A 23,023-nucleotide genomic window follows, 5' to 3' on the forward strand; every position below is an offset into this window, starting at 1 on the left:
CAACATACCCAGATGGGCTACTAGATTGTGCTATCTTGATTACTGTAGCCTTTGAATCAGTTATGTCCTATTACCAGCTGGTTTGAGCTGTTACCAAATATATGAGCCTATGAGTCCATTCACTATTCTTGAACAGAATCAGCTTAGGTGTGCTGATTGTGGTGTGTAGGCTGTCACCTCTTTACTTAGAGGAGTAGTGGTTGTATGCACCAGATTCTAGTTGCAGCATGGGGTCACACTCCGAGGAAGGCAGGATGCTGACAGCCTTCCCCCATGTGCCAGTGAGGTAGGAGTTTCTCTATTCCTAGAGCACTTTGGTGGGTGCGCTGTGCTTCTGTACCTTAGGCACCCAATGCTTGTACCTCTAAAGAGTGGTAGGCCTCACTATCCTCAGACCCCTTTAGCAGATGGTTAGGTGGTGTGGGTGGAGCTTTAGCCCTCAGTTCCCTACTGTGGATCAGCGAGGGCTCTGTTTAATAGGTAGAGAGGTATCAGACCTCCAAAACTTGTCTTTCCACTGCTTTGCTAAAACTATTACAGTCAGATCTCTATTAGAATTGCCTTTGCATTATAATAGCCACCTGGTTCCCTGTACAGATGAAAGCCAGAGTCTGTGGATCTCTTTTGCTTGGCTGGAGCTGGTTCTGTATGATTCCAGTTAAGGAAAGTCAGTGAAGGATTTTTCTCTCCCAGATTGTTAATTGCTGCTTCTCTCAGGCCAGGAGAATGGGTTAAAAAAAAAAAAAAACCCGCAGAGGACTTCACTCCCTGGCCCAGGAAATTCCAGTGTTAATGAAGCCATCTGGGGCAGGGAGGGGAGAGATCAGATAGATAGGAAAGAGTAGCACAATATAGACAAAGTTACTTATCTTGTTTGGTGAAGACTTTTATCTGAGATTCCAGAAAGGCATGTAGCCTGTGTGTGCTGGCTGGGTTGAGATTGCCCCCGAGGGTCAGGCCTGCATCCTGTGCTTGCGCTGTCTCAGGAAGCCGTGATCAGCTCCTTCGCTCCTAGTCCAAAGCCCATTGCCAAGGTTTTCTGGCTGGGAAGCTGCACTCCAGGCACCAAAGCCAGTTGCTCCTTCCCCGTGATTTCTCCTACTTCTGTTAGCTGCGTCAGCATGTAGCCTGCATGCGCTGGCTGGGTTTCCCACTGAGGTTTCTCCAAGGGGTTAGGGCTTTTTCCCGTGCTTTTGCCATCTCAGAAAGCTGTGATCTGCTCCTCTGTGCTTAGACCAAAGGCCAGGGCCAATGTTTTCTGACTGGGACACTGGCTCCAGGTTCCGAAAACAGTCTCTGCTTCCCCGTGGGTTCTCGTTCTCCTGTCAGCCACGTCAGTGTGCAGCCTGCTTGCACTGGCTGAGTCTCTGCCGAGGTTACTCCAGGGGGTTAGGGGTTAGGGGTTAGGGCTACGTCCTGTGTTTGCCCCATCTCAGTAAGCTGTGATCAGCCCAACCACTCTGGCACCAGGGAAGTGCAAGGGCTCAAGGGCTGTGGCAGAGGACGCCAGTTCCAGAAGCAGTCGCTGCTTCACCATGCGGCTTTTCTCTCCCTTGTCACTCAGGTCAACTCCTTAGTTCCGTGTTTGATGGCCAGGTTCATAGATTGTCATGTATGTGATCGATTCACTTGTTTTTCAGAGTTTTTTTGCAACAGGGATCTGTGGTAGCTTCTACCTAGTCAGCCATCTTGGCCCTACCTCCAGCAAATGGAGTTTCTTAAAAGGAAGTGTAACTATAATTCTCCACCAGAAAAGGAAGAAGAAGGGAGGAAAGGAGGCATTCCTAACAAAACAAGAAAACGTGTGCTCTGCTGCTGTTGTCTTTCTTTTTATCCAATGATATTTCTGCCTACAATTTTCTCTGACCAACATCAAGTCAAATAAGCACAAAATATTGATCCCTATCTGCCATTCTGCTTAAGCAGTGATAATGGGATGAACTTGAAAACCTGGATTACACAGATATTTCTTTAAGAGGAATGAAAACTGGTGCAACAGTACATGTAATTCAAAAGTTAATAGGACTCCTATTTATTCTACTTGCCTTCTTTAAAATTAGCTTAATTTTCATATCTCAGTGTCAAACAAGCAAAAAAAAAAATACTACCATAAAGAATTAATAGTGGACTGACTGGTATTAGTTTTGTTTTTTTTTCCTCTCTTCCAGAATGTTCTGAAATCAGATGGTGGTGATGGTTGCACAATACAGTGAATAGAGTAAAAGCAACAGAATTGGAAACTCCAAAATATTGAATTTTATGTTATATGAAGTATATCTGAACTTAAGTAAAGAATTAACAGCAGTCTTTATCGGCAATAAGACATTCATCCTTGATCAGAAGCAAAGAGCCCTTTACGTGGTATTAAGGACAAAAAACAGTGAAAATTCTAAGACAGTATCTGGAGTTCTTTTTTCTCTTGGTTTTCCCCTTTCCCCAAACCATCACTATTCTTTTTGCCCTGTCTTCTTCTAGTTTTACCCAACATTGCTAAATAAGGAAGACATTTTATATCTTTACAAAGCATCCTAAATCAGCCAAGGGTTTTTCTCCTTCACCAAGCTTGGACTAACTGGAAACCTCTCATGGGTGTGAAAGCTCCTGGCCTTGAAGCTTTCTTCTTTCAGTTCCCCCAAATCAAGGGGGTTTTGTTTCAAAATCAAAATACAGCTGAATGAGCTTTTCAAAATGGACTTGACGGCAGGGCTCTGACCACACTAATTTAAGGAAAGTATTAAAAGCTGAGTGCAGTTTCAAACAACAAAAGTGGGTCGACTCTCAGAGATTCTGCAATAATCTAGCCCCTATCTCTTTCTCCAGCCTCATGTGGCACGACATCCTTGCCTTATACCCTTGGCTCCAGAGACTCTATCTGATATCCTGTTTCCCATTTTCCCTGCCATTCACAGGGCCTTTACACGTGCTATTCCCTCTACCCAGGGCACACTCTCCTCCCGTCTTTGCCTAGTTTATTCCCACTCATCTTTCAGATCTTTCTGAACCAAGTCAAAATATTGGAAGGAGTCTTCCAAACACTGGCCTTGCCTTCTGAAGACACATTTCTTAGATGTTGAGAAATGAAGGATGGTGGAAAATTAAATCTCTGCAGAATAGGTTTGAGGGCACCCTAGAGGCAACTTTATCTTAAAGAATTTTCGTGCAGATCTTGGGAAAGCTAGCGGAGGGACTGAAGGCTGACCACAGGCTCCCTCCGGATTCACCTGGTGCTAAAGGGAAGGTTCAGCGGCACAGAGAGCGTGCCGGAACCAGGGCAAGAGGAGACTTGAAGGGTCCGGATAGGGATGCTGGGTCACAGGAGGACTGTTTGCCTCATTCCCTCCCAGGCTCTCTGCTTGCCCATTCCTTCTGAAGGAGCAGCCTCAGTGAGCTTCCCCTTCCCCACCGGGACCCCACGCACCACCCCAGGCCCTGCACCTCCCAGCCACTCACCATCCACTGGCACTGAGGGACACGGCAGACCAAGCTGGAGCAGCGCTGCTGCCCAGCGTCCTGGTAGGCAGCTGGGCAGTGGGCCACGGGGGGCTGGCTCGCTCTGCAGCCATGCCATGGTCTGGGCATTCACGGGGTGACACACTCTGGTGTGGGCTCTTCGGTAGGTGGCTTAGTTACCTAGTGCTGCTATAACAGAAATACCACAAGTAGATGGCTTAACAAAGGCAAATTTATTCTCTTACAGTCTAGGAGGCTAGAAGTCTGAATTCAAGGTGCCAGTTACAGGGGAAGGCTTTCTCTCTCTCGGCTCTAGAGGAAGGTCCTTGTCATCAATTCTGCCCTGGTCTAGGGGCTTCTCAGCACAGGGACCCTGCATCCCAAGGATACATTCTGCTCCTGGCACTACTTTCTTGGTGGTATGAGGTCCCCCTGTCTCTCTGTTCTTTTTTCTCTTTTATACCTCAAAAGAGATTGACTTAATACAAAACCTAATCTTATAGATTGAGTCCTGTCTCATTGACATACCTGCCGATAATCCCACCTCATTGACATCATAGAGGTAGGGTTTACAGTGCATAGGAAAATCACATCAGATCACAAAATCTTGGACAGCACACAATACTGCGAATCATTGCATAGCCAGGGTGATACACAATTTTAGGGGTAGGATTCAATCCATGACAGTAGGAAATAGTAATGTCTTAGAGAAAGTATAGCCAGAATTCTCATTTGAAGTGAGGATGGTGAGATTTTGTCTCACATCTTTGGACATGTTATCAGGAGGGACCAGTCTCTGGAAAAGGACATCTTGCTTAGTAAATTAGGGGGTCAGCAAAAAAGAAAAAAAAAATTCCCTCAACTAGATAAATTAACACAGTGGCTACAACAATAGATTCAAATATAGAAATGATTGTGAGGATGGTGGGTGCAGGACCAAGCAGTGTTTTATTCTGTTGTACCTACAGCTGCTATGAGTTGGAATGAACTCAACCGTGTCTCACAACAAAAACAACAGTAATAGCAGTATGTAATAATATGGAGGCATTCTCATTTCCATCTTTTGGGTTTTAGACCATTGCATACTGTCTATAAGGGAAATGACACCATACATTTGTTGCTGGTATAAGACACATACTGTATGCTGAAGGAGTGCCCAACCTCACAGGGTATTGTCTCCCAGATGGTGTCCTGTGACTTCACATTTCAATCAAGCCACCTGCTTCTGGGTGATGGGGCATATAGTAAAACTCATGGCATAAGCCCATAGCCCCAGTGCCTTTTCTGTAAGACCATCTTCTTGGTTATAGATGGTGTTATGTGTGATTCTGTGGTATAGATGAGGCATTTATGAGTCCACATATGGTGGTGCTACTAGAAGCAAAAATCAAACGACCGTGCGTTGCGAAAATCTGCTGCAAAGGACCTCTTTAAAGTGTTATAAAGCAAAGATGTCACTTTAAGGAATAAGGTGCGCCTGACCCTAGCCATGGTGTTTTCATTCACTTCATATGCATGTGAAAGCTGGACAATGAAGGAAGACCAAAAAAGAATTGACAGCTGTCTGTTACAGTGTTGGCAAAGAATGTTGAGTGTACCACAGACTGCCAAAAGAATGAACATATCTGCCTTGGAAGAAGTACAGCCAGAATGCTCCTTAGAAATGAGGATGGTGAGACTTCATTTCACATACTTTGGACATGTTATCAGGAGGGACCAGTCACTGGGGAAGGACACCAGGCTTGGTAAAGTCGAGGGTCAGTGAAAAAGAGGAAGACCAAAAATGAGGTGAATTGACACAGTGGCTGCAACAATGGACTCAAGAATAACAATGATCATGAGAGCACTGTAGGACTGGGCAGTGTTTCATTCTGTTGTACATAGTGTTACCATGAGCTGGAGCTGACTAGATGGCACCTAACAATAACAAAGTAGAAGCAAGGCTAGCAAGGAAAGGAAAATCGTATGTAGAATAAGGATCTATTCCAATGTTGGTAAGTAACTGTAACTTCCATGATAAAAGGGCTCCAATGTACGCAATCTGTCCCCATAGCCAACATCAGGGGCCAACATGGGAATGATGCTTATGGAGGTTCTTATTCTGCTTTTGTCAAGTTGAACACTCAGCAGTGATGATAACCAGATCGATAGCCCCTCGTAAGCATTAATCTGTCTCTATGCATTTTGCCTAATTTCAGTATTTCATAGAAATGAAATCATACAATATTGGTCCCTTTGTGTCTAGCTTATTTCACTTAGCATAATGTTTTCAATGTTCGTACATGTTGTAGCATAAATCAGAAATTCATTTCTCTTTATGGCTGAATAATATTTGTATGGATATATGACATTTTGTTTATCCAATTGTTCATTGATAGACATTGGGTTGTTTCTACCTTTTGGCTATTGTTCATAATTCTGCTATGAGTTGTCACGTACAAATTTCTGTCTGGACATATGTTTTCATTTCTCTTGGGTATATATCTACTAGAGTGGAATTGCTGGGTCATACGGTAACACCGTGTTTAATCGTTTGAGAGCTGCCAGACTGATTTCCAGCTGCACAATTTTACATCTCTACCAGCAGTGTATCAGCGTTCCTATTTCTCCACATCCTCGTCAGCACTTGATGTTATCTGACTTTTTGATTCTAGTCATCTTAATGGGTGTGGAGTGTTATCTCATTGTGGTTTTTATTTACATGTCTTGGCATGAAAAGATGCCAAATATCTTCTCATGTGCTTATTAGCTATATGTATACATACTTTGGAGAAACATGTATTCAGGTCCTTTGCATATTTTTTAGTTGGATTGTTGGTCTCTTTATTCTTGGGTTGTGAGAGTTCCTTATTCTAGATATAAGTACCTTACCAGATACATGATTTGCAAAAAATTTCCCATATTTTGTGGGTCGTCTTTTCATTTCCTTGTTTCTTGAAATGCTGATTTATGGTTCCAATTACCTCTTTTCTGATAGAGGCAGCTAAGGTCTCATACTCATATGGTGTCTTGCGATCAAGAGGTCAGTATTTACCACTGCCCAATACTTAGGTACTACTAGACTACCAGTTCCATTGACTTGACTCTGACTCATGGGCACCCTATGCATGTCAGAGTAGAACTGTGCTCCATAGGGTTTTCAATGGCAGGTTTTTCAGAAGTAGATTTGCAGGCCTTTTTTCCGACGTGCCTCTGGGAGGGCTTAAACCGTCAAACTTCCAGTTATCATTCAAGAATATAAACTATTTATACCACCCAGGGAAAATAGCCAGGTAGGAACTGCCTATCAAATGGAGAATAGTTGACAGTACTCTAAAAACGCTAAGGGTCTCAACTGCAATTCTACTCTTTGATTTTTCCAAGGCTTTATAAGGCATCCCTATGGAGAACCTGGTGGTGTAGTGGTTAAGAGTTTGGCTGCCAATCAAAAGGTCAGCAGTTCGAATCCACCAGGCAGTCCCTGGAAACCCTATGGGGCAGTTCTACTAGGTACTACAGGGTTGCTGTGAGTTAGAATCTACTCAAAGGCAAGGGGATCTACCATAGAAAAAAGAAAGAATACCCATTGCTGTCGAGTTGATTTTGACTCAGTGACCCTGCAGGACAGAGTAGAACTGCCTTATAGGGTTTCCAAGGATGTAATCTTTATGAAAGCAGACTCCCATATCTTTCCCCCGCAGAGCACCTGGTGGGTTTGAACTGCCAACCTTTCAGTTAGCAGCTAAGTGCTTTAATTACTGCACCACCAGGGCTCCTTTTCTATCTGCCATAGACATTTAAATTAGCATTGCATTTCTTGTGGCATGAGGCCAAAGTGGTAAGACAGCTTGCACTGCAGTCTGGATCTGCTCCAGAGCGCTCTCTTGCTGTGAACTGCCTTTAGAGCTGTAAGCCTTATGGGTTACCACATAGTAAGTGGTCCCAAAAACACTGTGTCCTTTATTCATGGTGGTAGTACATGAAAGTTCCCTGGGTTCTAAATATAGTCATAGATCAATCGTCTGTAGACATAGTCCTGAGAAAGTGTGCTGCTGTCCTTGCCAGGTGAAGGCAAACTGCTTCTGATTATTTTTGCTGATAGAATACAACTTAAACCATTTACTGAATCAAAAGCTACATAAGAGTTTCCAGTAGTGACAATGGATCTGGAACACAGCTGCAATTGGCATCAACAATTAAGTTGAGGATTAACCACCAATATTCTCCAACTCGTCTGGTTTTTGCTCTGGCAAATCAGACAAGTAACACTGAATGATTAAATATCCTGATTTAACTGTCTTGTTTACACCTCTTGTCTTACCACCCCATGCAATTTAATATTTGACCAAGGTTTTTCATTTTTTAAAGAAATGTCATTAGTAGAACTAACATAAGCTGAAAGTAGAGACCTCAGTTTTGCACTTCCATCTCTTGCATGTTCCCATCTAGTACCGTAATATGTGAGATACACATGCAGCTCTCAGCTGAAAATGTTATTAAACATGGACAATAACCAGTGTCCCAACTCTTTTTTCCTGATCCTGTCCTGGTGCAATATAACTAACTTCTATCATCCAAGGACAGTATGCAGAATGATCAATAATAAAAATCATGCATCTCTAGATAATTCGTTATGGCCTCTGGTCCTGGTAGGAGAAGTATTAAAGCTTCTGCCAGCTACTTCATTTAGCAGGTAGTTTTTCAGTGGCTTGTGCTATGGCCTGTAAGATGCATAAAGTCACCAGGCTGCCAGTCAGATGGTCAGTGAATGTGGGACATTATATATTAGGTTTATGTGAAATATAGGCAAAACATAGGGACTGAGAGAAATCCTGTCATAGAGCACTTAGCGTGTAGTTTGAATGCTCTTGCTTCATAGAACGAGCATTTTTGTCTGGTGTAAATCTACAATGATTTAGTTATTTTTTGTTTAGTAACACTTTTTATTTTGCAAAAAATACTTTTAGTAGCAATTGGTTTAAGAACTGAAGTGCATGTCTAGTAAAATATTAAGTACTATATTTTCATGTCTCAGGATAGTTGATGATGAACATGTAAGTTCCCAAAATGTCTGTTGACATTTTCCGTCCATCATGGAGCTCAGGGATATCACTGACAATCTGAAAATCTAAATGCACATATCTGCTGAAGAAACATCAGCAACCACTTCAAAAGTTCCTGGTTATTTTAAGAACATTGCTCAAAGACAGTATTTTTTAAAGACATTTTGACATATACAGCACAGGTCTATTACATATCACTCTATGAAACATGACTTTTCAATTAGATCAAATGGCTGGCCTTCTAAATTAATTTTGTTCATTTTTTCAAGTTTTCTTGTGCACATATGTTGGTTCTATTAATGGGTAAATGATGCCAGTTCTATAGTGGTACCAACAGATACTTTAAATAGAAAATCAGTTAACCCCATTCATGGTTCAATTTTTTTTTTGTCTAATACATGACATCCAAATAATTGTTTTCAAAACTCCTTCTGTTAAAGAAAAACATTTGACACTATATAAAGGCTGTTGTAAATTTAATCCCTCCCCAGTGATTATATAAATTCGGTTGGTAAAATAATACAATTAATAAACTTCTCGATGTTTCTTGAATAAATTTTGATGCCGTAATTCATAATTCCAGGAAGCTATGATATTCTTTAGTTACTGAAAAATTTTTGAAGTATTTGATGTTTTCTTCCCCCACTGAAACTCCTTCTTCTCTCTCTCCCCCCACCCCCCCCATTTGATTCCCTATTTTTAACAAGTTGGATCTCCTAGTTTTCTAATTTTCTACCTCTTTGCCTTTCTGCTATACCTTCTGGGAGATTTTTTTCAACTTTATCTTCTAATCCAGCTATTGAGTTGTCACTTTTGATACATCTTAATTTCCCAGAACTATATATATTTTTGTACACTGAATAGTCCCCCCCCCTTTTTTTGTTTTTATAACACCCTGTTCTACATTCCTGATAAAGAATAATGACAAATCTGTGAAGCATCTCCTAACAGGGATGAATCTGGAGGACATTATGCTGAGTGAAATGTCAGTTACAAAAGGACAAACATTGAGTGAGACCACTACTGTAAACACTCACGAAAAGGTTTAAGTACAAAAAGGAACAATCTTTGATAGTTATGAGGGCACGGAGAGGGGTGGGATGGAAAAAGATTTAATAGACAATAGATAAGTAGAAGCTTTGATGAAGGATAAGATAGTACACAATACCGAGAAAGCCAGCACAACCTGAATGAGACAAGGTCATGGTAGCTCCATAGACACACCCAGACTCCCTGAGGGCCTGAATTGCTGGGCTGAGAGCTGTGGGGAACATGATCTCAGGGAATATCTAGCTCGATTGGCATAACATAGTTTATAAAGAATGTGTTCTACATTCTACTTTGGTAAGTAGCATCTGGGGACTTAAAAGCCCATGAGCAGCCATCTAGGATACTCCACTGGTCTCAGCCCTTCGGGAGCAAGGAAGAATGAAGAAAACTGAAGATACAAGGGAGAGATTAGTCCAAAGGACTAATGGACCATGTCTACCATTGCCTCTACCAGACTGAGTCCGGAATAACAACATGGTGCCTGGCTACCAATACTGACTCCTGTGACATGGATCACAATTTAGGGTCCCAGACAGAGCTGTAGAAAAATGTAGAACAAAATTCCAACTCAAAAAGAAAGATCAGGCTTGCTGGCCTGACAGAGATTGGAGAAACCCTGAGAGTATGGCCCCCAGGTACGCTTTCAGGTTGCTCCTGAGGTTCACCCTTTAGCCAAAAATTGAACAGGTCCATGGAACAAAGCAAGACTGAAGGGGAACACCAGCCCTGGGGCAGGGACTGGAAGGTAGGGGGTAACAGGAAATCTGGTAATGGGGAAACCAGGGTTGAGAGTGGAGAGTGTTGACATGTCACGGGGTTGTTAACCAATGTCATAAAACAATGTGTGTACTGACTCTCTGATGAGAAACTAGTTTGTTCTGTAAACCTTCATCTAAAGTACAAAATGAAAAATAAAAAAGGAGAAAAAAATGGGCAAAGGAAATGAACAGATACTTCACCAAAGAAAATATTCAAGAGACCAACAGACACATGCAGAAATGCTCACAATTCACTAGCTATTCCCCACCAGAGAAATGTAATTCAAATCACAATGAGCTACCATCTCACCCCAACATTACCGGCCCAAATCACTAAAACAGGAAATAGCAAATGTTGGAGAGGCTGCAGAGAGATCGGAACCCTTATGCATTGCTGGTGGGAATGCAAAATGATACAACCATTTTGGAAAACAATATGGCACTTCCTTAGAAAGCTAGAAATAGAAATACCATATGATCCAGCAATCCCACTCCTAGGAATATATCCTAGAGAAATAGGAGTCATCACAGGAATAGACATAAGAACACCCATGTTCATTACAGTATCGTTCACAATAGCAAAAAGATGGAAACAACCTAGATGCTCATTACCGGATGAGTGGATAAGCAAACTGTGGTACATACACACAATGGAGTATTAAACAATGATAAAGAACAACGATGAATCTGTGAAGCGTATCATAACGTGGATGAATCTGAATCTGGAGTGCATTATGCTGAGTGAAATAAGTTAATCACAAAAGGACAAATATTGTATGAGACCACTATTGTACTGAAAAGGTTTATACAGAAAAAGAAACAATCTTTGATGGTTACGAGGGAAGGGAGGGGGACTGCAGAAACACTAAATAGACAATTCCTAAGTGGTATCTTTGGTGAAGGGAAAGGCAGTAAACAATATTGGGGAAGCCAGCACAATTTGTAGAAGGCAAGGCCAGGGAAGCTCCACTGACATATCCAAACTCCCTGAGGGACCAAATGACTGGGCTGAAGGCTGTGGGGACCATGGTCTCGGGTAATGTCTAGCTCAATTGGCATCACATAGTTTATAAAGAAAATGTTCTACATTCTATTTTGCAGAGTAGCGTCTGGAGTCGTAAAGTCTGTAAGTGGCCATCTAGGATACTCCACTGGTATCACCCCTTCAGGAGCAAGGAAGAATGAAGAAAACTAAAGACATAAGAGAAAGATTATTCCAAAGGAGTAATGGACCACATCTATGATGGCCTCCACCGGTTTGAGTCCAGTACAACTAGATGGTGCCTGGCTACCACCACTGCGTGCTCTGACAGGGATCACAATAGAGAGTCATGGACAGAGCTGGAGAAAAACGAAGAACAAAATTCTAACTTAAAAGGGAAGACAGGAGAGGCGGGGCCAAGATGGCTGACTAGGTAGAAGCTACCTCGGATCCCTCTTGTGACAAAGACTCAGAAAAACAAGTGAATCGATCACATACATGACAATCTACGAACGCTGACCATCAAACACAGATCTAAAGAGTTGACCTGAGTGACAGAGACTGAGAACAAACAACCACGGGGAAGCAGCGACTATTTTCAGACCCTGGAGCCTGCGTCCCAGTCAGGAAACCTTGGTGCCAGGCTTTGGACTGGGCGCAGGGGATCTGAGCATGGCATCCTGAGAGGGCACAAATATGGGGCGCAGCCCTAGCCCCCTGAACTGACCTCAGGGGAAGCCCAGCCAGTGCATGCAGGCAGTGCAGCGACACGGCTGACAGGAGGAGAAGTCACCAGGAGGCAGCAACTGGTTTTGGAGCCAGAAGTGCGGCATCCCAGCCAGGGAACCTTGGCACTGGGCTGTGGACTGGGAGCAGAGGAACTAACTGTGGCTTCTGAGACAGCACAAGCACGGGTCACGGGCCTGACCCTCGGGGGCAATCTCTACCCAGCCAGCACACATAGGAGAGACGCCCCTTGGGAATCTCAGATAAAATAGTCATCCCAAGCAAGATAAGTAACTTTTGTCTATATTTCGGGGTGTTACTCTCTCCTGTTTTTCTGAACCCTCCCCTCCCCTTCCCAGGCGGCTTCATTAACATTGGAATTTCCTGAGCCAGAGGGAGAACTGCTCCGTGGTTTTTCTTTCCCCTTTTTTTTTGGTCTTTTCCTAACCCATTCTTCTGGCCTGAGAGAAGCAACCACAAAAAACCCAGGGACCAAAAATCCTTCCCTAATTGGACTGAAAGCACAGAACCAGCTCTAGCCAAGCATATGTGATCCACAGTCTGGAGCTTTCATCCCTACAGGGAACAAGGTGGCTATTATAATGCAAAGGCATTTCTGATAGGGATCTGACTGCATTTTTTTTTTAGCGGATTTACTGCAAAGACAAGTTTCCCAGGTCTGATACCTCTGCATATTCAACAGAGCCCTCACTGACCCACCACAGGGAACTGAGGGCTGAAGCTCCCCCCAGACCACCTAGCCTCCTGCCTTAGGGGCCTAAGGGGGGTGACACCTACCAATCTGTAGAGGTATTTGCATTGGGTGCCTAAGGTACAGCTGCAGAGCCCACCCACCAAAGTGCTTTAGGAATAGAGACGAGCCTACCTCACTGGTACTTGGCAGAAGCCTGTCAGCATCCTGCCCCCCCGGAGTGTGAACCCTTGCTGCTACTAGAATCTGGTGCACACAACTATCACCACTACTTCTCTAGGTGGATAGGTGAAAGTCTACACCACACACGTGGTGACCCAAAATCAGATTCTACTCAAGAATAGTGAATGGACTCTTAGGCTTATATATCTGGTAACAGCCCAGACCAGCTGGTAATAGGACATAACTGACTCAAGGGCTACAACAATCAAGACAGCGCAATCTAGTAGCCCATCTACGTATATTGAAAGAAAACAAAACAAGATAAGACTCAGTGAGCAAATATAAAACAAATCACTACAATATCTTAGTGATGGCTCGAAGACAGCAGTCAGTATCAAACCACATAAAGAAGCAGACCATAATTGCTTCTACAACTCCCCAAACTAAAGTATCAAAATCTTTCCCAAATGAAGATACAATCCTGGAATTGCCAGATGCAGAATATAAAAAAACTAATTTACAGAATGCTTCAAGACGTCAGGGATGACTTCAGAAATTAAATAAGGCAATCTACAGAAAAAGCCAAGGAACACACAAATAAAGCAGTTGAAGAACTCAAAAAGATTATTCAAGAACATAGTGGAAAAATTAGTAAGTTGCAAGAATCCACAGAGAGACAGCATTCAGAAACCCAAAAGATTAACAATAAAATTACACAATTAGACAATGCAATAGGAAGTCAGAGGAGCAGACTCGAGCAATTGGAATGCAGAGTGGGAAATATGGAGGACCAGGGAATTAACACCAATATAGCTGGAAAAAAATCAGATAAAACAATTTTTGAAAATGAAGAAACCCTAAGAATCATGTGGGACTCTATCAAGAAGAATAACTTGCGTGTGATTGGAGTCCCAGAACAGGGAGAGATAACAGAAAACACAGAGAGAATAGTTGAAGATCTGTTGGCAGAAAACTTCCCTGACATCATGAAAAACAAAAGGATATCCATCCAAGATGCTCATCGAACCCCATTTAAGATTGATCCAGAAACAAAATCACCAAGACATATAATCATCAAACTTGCCAAAACCAAAGATAAAGAGAAAATTTTAAAAGCAGCCAGGGATAAAAGAAAGGTCTCCTACAAAGGAGAATCAATAAGAATAAGTTCAGACTACTCAGCAGAAACCATGCAGTCAAGAAGGGAATGGGATGACATATATAGAGCACTGAAGGAGAAAAACTGCCAACCAAGGATCATATTTCCAGTAAAACTCTCTCGAAAATATGAAGGCGAAATTAAAACCTTTACAGATAGACACAAGCTTAGAGAATTTGCAAAAACCAAACCAAAGCTACAAGAAATACTAAAGGAAATTCGTCAGAAAACCAATAATATCAGACACAAGCACAACACAAGGTCACAGAACAGAACATCCTGATACCAACTCAAATAGGGAAATCACAAAAACAAATTAAGATTAATTTTAAAAAGAAAAAAATGCTCAAAACGGAATCATTGAAGTCAAAATGTAAAATCTCACAATAATCAAAAAGAGGAACTAAATACAGGTGGCATAGAACTGCCATATGGAGAGAGATACAAGGCGATATAGGACAATACAAGTTAGGTTTTTACTTAGAAAAATAGGGGTAAATATTAAGGTAACTACCAAGAGGTATAACAACTCCAGAACTCAAAATAAAAACCAAGAAAAACATAACGACTCAGCAAACACAAAGTCAAATGCTATGAAAATGAGGAACACACAATCTACAAAGAAAAACGTCTCAGCACAAAAAAGTAAGTGGAAAAATGAAATTGTCAACAACACACATAAAAAAGCATCAAAATGACACCACTAAACACATACTTATCTATAATTACACTGAATGTAAATGGACTAAATGCACCAATATAGAGACAGAGAGTCTCAGACTGGATAAAGAAACACGATCCGTCTACATGCTGCCTACAAGAGACACACCTTAGACTTAGAGACACAAACAAACTAAAACTCAAAGGATGGAAAAAAAATATCAAGCAAACAATAAGCAAAACACAGCAGGAGTAGCAATATTAATTTCTGACAAAATAGACTTTAAAGTTAAATCCACCACAAAGGATAAAGAAGGACACTACAAAATGATTAAAGGGACAATTGACCAGGAAGATATAACCATATTAAATATTTATGCACCCAATGACAGGGCTGCAAGATACATAAAACAAAATTTAACAGAACTGAAAAGTGAGATAAACACCTCCACAATTATAGTAGGAGACTTCAACACACCACTTTCAGAGGGGGACAGGACTTCCAGTAAGAAGCTCAAAAGAGACACAGAAGACCTAATTGCTACAATCAACAAACTTGACCTCATAGACTTATACAGAACACTCCACCCAACTGCTGCAAAGTATACTTTTTTTTTCTAGCGCACATGGAACATTCTCTAGAATAGACCACATATTAGGTCATAAAACAAACCTTTGCAAAATCCAAGACATTGAAATATTACAAAGCATCTTCTCAGACCACAAGACCATAAAAGTGGAAATCTAACAGAAAAATTAGGGAAAAGAAATCAAATACTTGGAAACTGAACAATACCCTGCTCAAAAAAGGTTGGGTTATAGAAGGTATTAAGGAGGGAATAAAGAAATTCATACAATGCAACGAGAATGAAAACACTTTCTATCAAAACCTCTGGGACACAGCAAAAGCAGTGCTCAGAGGTCAATTTATACCGATAAATGCACACATACAAAAAGAAGAAAGAGCCAAAATCAGAGAACTGTCCCTACAACCTGAACAAATAGAAAGCAAACAACAAAAGAATCCATCAGGCACCAGAAGACAAATAATAAAAATTAGAGCTGAACTAAATGAATTACAGAACAGGAAAACAATTGAAAGAATTAACAAAGCCAAAAGCTGGTTCTTTGAAAAAATTAACGAAATTGATAAATCATTGACCAGACTGAGTAAAGAAATACAGGAAAGGAAACAAATAACCCGAATAAGAAATGAAATGGGCCACATCACAACAGACCCAACTGAAATTAATAGAATCACATCAGATTATTATGAAAAATTGTACTCTAACAAATTTGCAAACCTTGAAGAGATGGATGAATTCCTAGAAAAACACTACCTACCTAAACTAACACAATCAGAAGTAGAACAACTAAATGGACCCATAACAAAAAAAGAGATTGAAACGGTAATCAAAAAACTCCCAACAAAAAAAGCCCTGGCCCAGATGGCTTTACTGCAGAGTTCTACCAAACTTTCAGAGAAGAGTTAACACCACTACTACTAAAGGTATTTCAAAGCATAGAAAATGACGGAATACTACCTAACTCATTCTATGAAGCCACCGTATCCCTGATACCAAAACCAGGTAAAGACACTACAAAAAAAGAAAATTACAGACCTATATCCCTCATGAACATAGATGCAAAAATCCTCAACAAAATTCTAGCCAATAGAATCCAACAAAATATCAAAAAAAAAAAAAAATCCAGCACGACCAAGGGGGATTTATACCAGGTATGCAAGGCTGGTTTAATATTAGAAAAACCATTAATGTAATCCACCACATAAATAAAACAAAAGACAAAAACCACATGATCTTATCAATTGATGCAGAAAAGGCATTTGACAAAGTCCAACACCCATTCATGATAAAAACCCTCAGTAAAACAGGAACTGAAGGGAAATTCCTCAACATAATAAAGGGCATCTATACAAAGCCAACAGCCAACATCACTCTAAATGGAGAGAGCCTGAAAGCATTTCCCTTGAGAACGGGAACCAAACAAGGATGCCCTTTATTACCGCTCCTATTCAACATTGTGCTAGAGGTCCTAGCCAGAGCAATTAGGCTAGACAAAGAAATAAAGGGCATCCGAATTGGCATAGAGGAAGTAAAACTATCTCTATTTGTAGATGACATGATCTTATACACAGAAAACCCTAAGGAATCCTCCAGAAAACTACTGAAACTAATAGAAGAGTTCAGCAGAGTCTCAGGTTATAAGATAAACATACAAAAATCACTTGGATTCCTCTACACCAACAAAAACAACATCGAAGAGGAAATCACCAAATCAATACCATTCACAGTAGCCCCCAAGAAGATAAAATACTTAGGAATAAATCTTACCAAAGATGTAAAAGACCTATACAAAGAAAACTACAAAGTACTAGTGCAAGAAACTAAAAAGGACCTACTTAAGTGGAAAAACATACCTTCTCATGGATAGGAAGACTTAACATAGTAAAAATGTCTATTCTACCAAAAGCCATCTATACATACAATGCACTTCCGATCCAAATTCCAATGACATTTTTTAATGTGATGGAGAAACAAATCACCAACTTCATATGGAAGGGAAAGAAACCTTGGATAAGTAAAGCATTACTGAAAAAGAAGAAGAAAGTGGGAGGCCTCACTCTACCTGATTTCAGAACCTATTATACAGCCACAGCAGTCAAAACAGCCTGGTACTGGTACAACAACAGGCAAATAGACCAGTGGAATAGAATTGAGAATCCAGACAGAAATCCATCCACATATGAGCAGCTGATATTTGACAAAGGCCCAGTGTCAGTTAATTGGGGAAAAGATAGTCTTTTTAACAAATGATGCTGGCATAACTGGATACCCATTTGCAGAAAAATGAAACAGAACCGAAACCTCACACCATGCACAAAAACTAACTCCAAGTGGATCAAAGACCTAAACATAAAGACTAAAATGATAAAAATCACGGAAGAAAAAATAGGGACAACTTTAGGAGCCCTAATTCAAGGCATAAACAGAATAAAAAATTTTACCAAAAATGATGAAGAGAAACCAGATAACTGGGAGCTCCTAAAAATCAAACAGCTATGCTCATCTAAAGACTTCACCAAAAGAGTAAAAAGACCACCTACAGATTGGGAAAGAATGTTCAGTTATGACATCTTCGACCAGCGCCTGATCTCTAAAATCTATATGATTCTGTCAAAACTCAACCACAAAAAGACAAACAACCCAATCAAGAAGTGGGCAAAGGATATGAACACGCACTTCACTAAAGATGATATTCAGGCAGCTAACACATACATGAGAAAATGCTCTCGATCATTAGCCATTAGAGAAATGCAAATTAAAACTACGATGAGATTCCATCTCACTCCAACAAAGCTGGCATTAATCCAAAAAACACAAAATAATAAATGTTGCAGAGGCTGCGGAGAGATTGGAACTCTTATACACTGCTGGTGGGAATGTAAAATGGTACAACCACTTTGGAAGTCTATCTTGCGTTTTCTTAAAAAGTTAGAAATAGAACTACCATGTGACTCAGAAATCCCACTCCCTGGAATATACCGTAGAGAAATAAGAGCCTTCACGAAGAGATATATGCACACCCATGTTTATTGCAGCTCTGTTTACAATAGCAAAAAGCTGGAAGCAACCAAGGTGTCCATCAACGGATGAATGGTTAAATAAATTGTGGTATATTCACACAATGGAATACTATGCATCGATAAAGAACAGTGACGAATCTCTTAAACATTTCATAACATGGAGGAACCTGGAAGGCATTATGCTGAGTGAAATTAGTCAGAAGCAAAAGGACAAATATTGTATAAGGCCACTATTATAAGATCTTGAGAAATAGTATAAACTGAGAAGAACACATACTTTTGTGGTTACGAGGGGGGAGGGGGGAGGGAGGGAGAGGGTTATATACTGATTAGGTAGTAGATAAGAACTACTTGAGGTGAAGGGAAGGACAATACTCAATACAGGGAAGGTCAGCTCAAATGGACTGGACCAAAAGCAAAGAAGTTTCCAGGATAAACTGAATGCTTCAAAGGTCAGCAAAGTAAGGGTGGGGGTTTGGGGACTATGGCTTAAGGGGACTTCTAAGTCAATTGGCAAAATAATACTATTATGAAAACTTTCTACATCCCACTTTGAAATGTGGCATCTGGGGTCTTAAATGCTAACAAGCGGCCATCTAAGATGCATCAATGGGTCTCAACCCACCTGGAGCAAAGGAGAATGAGGAACACCAAGGTCACACGACAACTATCAGCCCAAGAGACAGAAAGGGCCACGTGAAGCAGAGACTTACATCATCCTGAGACCAGAAGAACTAGATGGTGCCCGGCCACAACCGATGACTGCCCTGACAGGGAGCACAACAGAGAACCCCTGAGGGAGCAGGAGATCAGTGGGATGCAGACCCCAAATTCTCATAAAAGACCAGACTTATGGTCTGACTGAGACTAGAGGAATCCTGGCGGTCATGGTCCCCAAACCTTCTGTTGGCCCAGGACAGGAACCATTCCCGAAGACAGCTCATCAGCCATGGAAGGGACTGGACAATGGGTTAGAGAGAGATGCTGATGAAGAGTGAGCTACTTGTATCAGGTGGACACTTGAGACTGTGATGGCATCTCCTGTCTGAAGGGGAGATAGGAGGGTAGAGAGGGTTAGAAACTGGCAAAATTATCAGAAAGGAGAGACTGGAAGGGCTGACTCATTAGTGGGAGAGAAAGTGGGAGTATGGAGTAAGGTGTATATAAGCTTATATGTGACAGACTGACTTGATTTGTAAATGTTCACTTAAAGCTCAATAAAAATTATTTTTTAAAAAAAGAATATACAAACTTAGAAATGAGATGAGGGGATAACCTGAAGGGGGAAAAAAAAAGGTTGAGTGCAGGGAACTTAAACCTCCCTTTCCACAGTGTATGAAGTGCTAACTTGGTTGACAAAATATGATGCTGAAACTACTATCCAACATGCCAACTCCAATCTTTTTTCTCAAACTGTAGGCTTCAATGCCCTATATTTTGGGAACAACATACATTATATCATCTTTTTTCCAATTTGTATATTCTCTGCAGTGCACCATTGTCTTATTTTCCTTTTATTAGGTTATTACAAATCATCTCTGAAAAGAGACATACTGAAAGCTTTCTGAGAAGCTGCAGATCAAAACTAAGTACAATAGTTTGATAAGAATGGTTACGGTCTTTTAGGAGTACTCCTGATACTTTCAACATATGTATTGGTTGGTCACTTAGCAGTTTTAGAGCGATCTCAATATACGAAACACCCTGAGCATTATTTACAAGGATTGGACCTCTTCTAGGACATCTTTTTATAGTTATACATTAAATATGTTTTAATTATTACTGTTCTTTGTAATAAAACATTTTCTTAGAAGAACATGCTTAGTTTGGAAAAACTGGAATTAAAAATATCATATATGAGAAAAGGGCTTAAAAATACATTTAGTTCTGTAGAATGAGATAGGCATTCTTACTCCTCTTTCATGAAAATATGCGGTTCTACTTCAATGATGGAAACCCTGGTGGTATAGTAGTTAAGTGTTATGACTGTTAACCAAAAGATCAGCAATTTGAATCCACCAGGCTCTCCTTGGAAACTCTATGGGGCAGTTCTACTCTGTCCTATAGGGTCACTATGAGTTGGAATTGACTTGACGGCAATGGGTTTGGGCTTTATTTCAAAGACACATCAGGGAAAAAGTTACAGATTCAAATCCAAGACATTTTACAGCATATTACTTAAATCTTTTGTTCTTCCTTGTGTGGGTCAAGAGATATGCAAATTACTGAGATTTTATGTCAGTTCTCCTGGTAAGGGATTTAAGATAATTATTTTATTTCATTACTACAAAAATGCTGAAATATGAGTTAAATAATTTCCTTTAAAGAGATAAAAATTTAAGAAATGTATAGACATAAGATTCAAACCCAATTTATTTGACTTTAAAGAGCTTATATCTAACCATTACTCTTGCCTCCCTAAGAACTTAATTGTTAATTAGTAGTGAAAAATCTCAGGCTTTTTATGTACAGAAAATTACGTTTTGTGTACTTGCTGTTTTTTAGGGGGGTGGAGGGAGTTGAAAAATAAAAGTCAATGAAGGTACAAACACAATCCAGTTAAGGAATCCTAAAAAAAAAAAAGTATTATTTAAAATAAAAATAACAAGTGTCACAAGAAATTTGGTTTATGTGGTTAACCTTATGGAGGATATAAAAGCAGGGCTTTAACTGCTACCATACACAAAAATTAATTGCGGATGGATTAAGAACTTGAATGTTAACTTTAAAAAATAAATAAAGGACTACAAAGACAAACAAACAACAAAAAACAAGACAGGACTTGATAGCCAGACAGAGATGGGAGAAACCCTGAAAGTATGACCCCTGGACACCATTTCAGCTCAGTAATGAAGTCACTCCTGAGGTTCACCCTTCAGGCAAAGATTGGACAGGCCTATCAAACAAGACTTAAAAGTTGAGAAAAGGAGGAAAACTCTGGGTATTTTAAATAATATACTATGGTTATGAAAAAGCAGGTTCTCTCCTGTAATTAGGGTTTTTTTTTTTTTTTTAATTGTTGAGGGCCAATCATCCATTTACTTAGTGACATTTCCAAATTATTTCCGCAAAGCTTGTATTCCTTGTCATGTCTGGCCACGGAAGTTTCTGTTCTGTTATCTCAATGAGTGAGTTCATGATCTCACAGTGATTTCTTTAAATGCTTGTACCCAAAAAGAAAAAATAATACTCTCCCAGTCTTTGCAGATTGGCTCCGAACTGGGACATCCTTTCAATGCTAACACAGACTGCCTAAAACTCTGCCTTGGCATTCGCTTCCTGTTTGCATGGAGCCCAAAGATCAGCCAGAGGTGCAAGCCTAAGGCCTTGTCAGTATTTTTTTTTTTTATGAGCATGTCTCCATCCTTAGGCATGCACATTACACTTCAGATTCCTCAGTATGTATGGTAGCCCTTCACAGTCCTTATTCCACCAACAATCTTCCTCCCAGACTTCTTTTTTTCCAAGGTTTTGGATCTCTGTTTTCTCTGTCCTCCATCCTTTGACCCAGAAGGGAGGACCATTTCTTGGAGCTTTGTACTCCTCAATTTCCATCATACATTTGTTGTTGTGTGCTGTTGAGTCAATTCCAACTCATAACTGACCCTACAGGACAGAGTAGAACTTTGGTCTGTGCCACCTTGAATGTGTGCTCTCTAGGTACATTTTTCCTCCAACCACTCTGAATCTGCTACCAGCGGATATGTGAGTGAGGAAATCAAATTCTATCTCTGGCGGCAGTGTCACAGGTCACTATGTAGACTCAGGCTAACCTTGACTGTCTTCTGCCCCAGGCAAGGGCCTTCATCCTTCAAAGGAAATGATGACATGTGGGCACTGGCAGACATTATATTTTGAATCAACACAGGGGTCTGGCTGAGGGTCAATAGGCCAGGTGGCTAGGTAAAGGCCGAGTGGGTGGGGCTAAGGTTTCTTTCCCAATCACCATGGAGACAGCCACAGGAAGGCTGGGTGGAACTTCTGATGGGACATGTCACAAACACTGAGCCAAGAGGAGAGGTCCGGTCTAACTGGCCAGTTCAGCAGAGTCCTCCATTTTGTCCATGGACACTCAATGGCCTCTTCTGGTTTGGCCACAGGAATTGAGCACATCAGGGAATATCTTCACAGGTGGAAACCCCTGATGTGGACAGGTTCAAGACACTGGGAGAGCAGGCCAGGTACCTGCACTCTACTTACTTGATATCAGTAGACATGGTGACCTCGATTAGCATCTATGGTCTCTCTCTGGATGTGTTCATTTGGAGAAATCTCTTCATTCTACCCCTGAGAAACATCATGAGTGCCTGAGAGAGAGAATGGAGATGAAAGGGGGAAGTCTTTTGGCTGTACCGGTTCCCCATGGCCAGAGAATATGAGGTAGTCTATCGGGATGGTCTTAGATACTGATGATTGACATGGGAAATACACCACGGGTAGACCCTGGCCAGGTGGAGCTTGTGGGCAGATGCAAGCCCCTCTGGCGACTACTAATTCTGCTGATACGTTGTATGGTGGAAAACCCCGCCAAGTGGAAAGGGTAGATAAGATTGACCTATACCAGCCAGGGGCCTCTCCTGAGACTAAAGATCCCAACCTGGTCTCAACCTCATCACCTCAGCACACACTATGTCTGCACATATAATTCTGCCTTTATCTCTGAATGTTTTATGCTACTAGGAAAAAAAGCATGCCACTCAGCCAAAGGTAGTTCC

The sequence above is a fragment of the Loxodonta africana genome, unplaced genomic scaffold (assembly GCF_030014295.1).
Source record: "Loxodonta africana isolate mLoxAfr1 unplaced genomic scaffold, mLoxAfr1.hap2 scaffold_205, whole genome shotgun sequence".
Lineage (NCBI taxonomy): Eukaryota > Metazoa > Chordata > Mammalia > Proboscidea > Elephantidae > Loxodonta > Loxodonta africana.